At 55.3% G+C, this 1051-nt stretch overlaps 1 non-coding gene across 1 annotated transcript in view; it reads right to left on the bottom strand.

Annotated features, from left to right (window-relative positions):
* Nucleotides 1-731, bottom strand: part of LOC124774542 — a 1909-nt gene extending 1178 nt beyond the window's left edge. Inside the window, exon 1 of the ribosomal RNA XR_007015350.1 lies at nucleotides 1-731. This exon is cut by the window's left edge and continues 1178 nt beyond it. This is a non-coding gene — a ribosomal RNA (small subunit ribosomal RNA).
* Nucleotides 732-1051: the final 320 nt, after the last annotated feature.

The following is a 1051-nucleotide window of genomic DNA, read 5'->3' as shown; positions in this document are numbered from 1 at the left end:
GCCCCACCGGCAGGACGTCCCACGATACATGCCAGTTAAACACCGACGGGCGGTGAACCAACAGCGTGGGACACAAATCCAACTACGAGCTTTTTAACCGCAACAACTTTAATATACGCTATTGGAGCTGGAATTACCGCGGCTGCTGGCACCAGACTTGCCCTCCAATAGATACTCGTTAAAGGATTTAAAGTGTACTCATTCCGATTACGGGGCCTCGGATGAGTCCCGTATCGTTATTTTTCGTCACTACCTCCCCGTGCCGGGAGTGGGTAATTTGCGCGCCTGCTGCCTTCCTTGGATGTGGTAGCCGTTTCTCAGGCTCCCTCTCCGGAATCGAACCCTGATTCCCCGTTACCCGTTACAACCATGGTAGGCGCAGAACCTACCATCGACAGTTGATAAGGCAGACATTTGAAAGATGCGTCGCCGGTACGAGGACCGTGCGATCAGCCCAAAGTTATTCAGAGTCACCAAGGCAAACGGACCGGACGAGCCGACCGATTGGTTTTGATCTAATAAAAGCGTCCCTTCCATCTCTGGTCGGGACTCTGTTTGCATGTATTAGCTCTAGAATTACCACAGTTATCCAAGTAACGTGGGTACGATCTAAGGAACCATAACTGATTTAATGAGCCATTCGCGGTTTCACCTTAATGCGGCTTGTACTGAGACATGCATGGCTTAATCTTTGAGACAAGCATATGACTACTGGCAGGATCAACCAGGGAGCTGCGTCAACTAGAGCTGAGCAGCCGGCCGCCCGGGAGTGTGTCCCGGGGGCCCGCGCGAACACGCAAGCGTCCGCTCAATCATTCTGCAAACAGGAGGAGGCTGAGCTCCCCTGCACAATACACCTCGAAACCCTCTCAGGTCCCGGCGGCGCGCAGCGCCGTCCCAAGTACTTGGTCGGGTTCGAGAGAGGCGCAATCGCCCGGAGTTAGGCGAGTAGACGCTTTCGGTGCGACCACCCGTGCTCCCAACTGAGCTTGCCGCTGCCGACAGAGGCCCGCGAGCGTGCTGTCGTGGCATTGCCGGCGGGAGACAACAC

Source organism: Schistocerca piceifrons, unplaced genomic scaffold, assembly GCF_021461385.2.
Source record: "Schistocerca piceifrons isolate TAMUIC-IGC-003096 unplaced genomic scaffold, iqSchPice1.1 HiC_scaffold_966, whole genome shotgun sequence".
NCBI classification, from domain to species: domain Eukaryota; kingdom Metazoa; phylum Arthropoda; class Insecta; order Orthoptera; family Acrididae; genus Schistocerca; species Schistocerca piceifrons.
The sequence above is the reverse complement of the archived record's forward strand: the minus strand, read 5'-3'. Positions and strand labels throughout refer to the sequence as shown.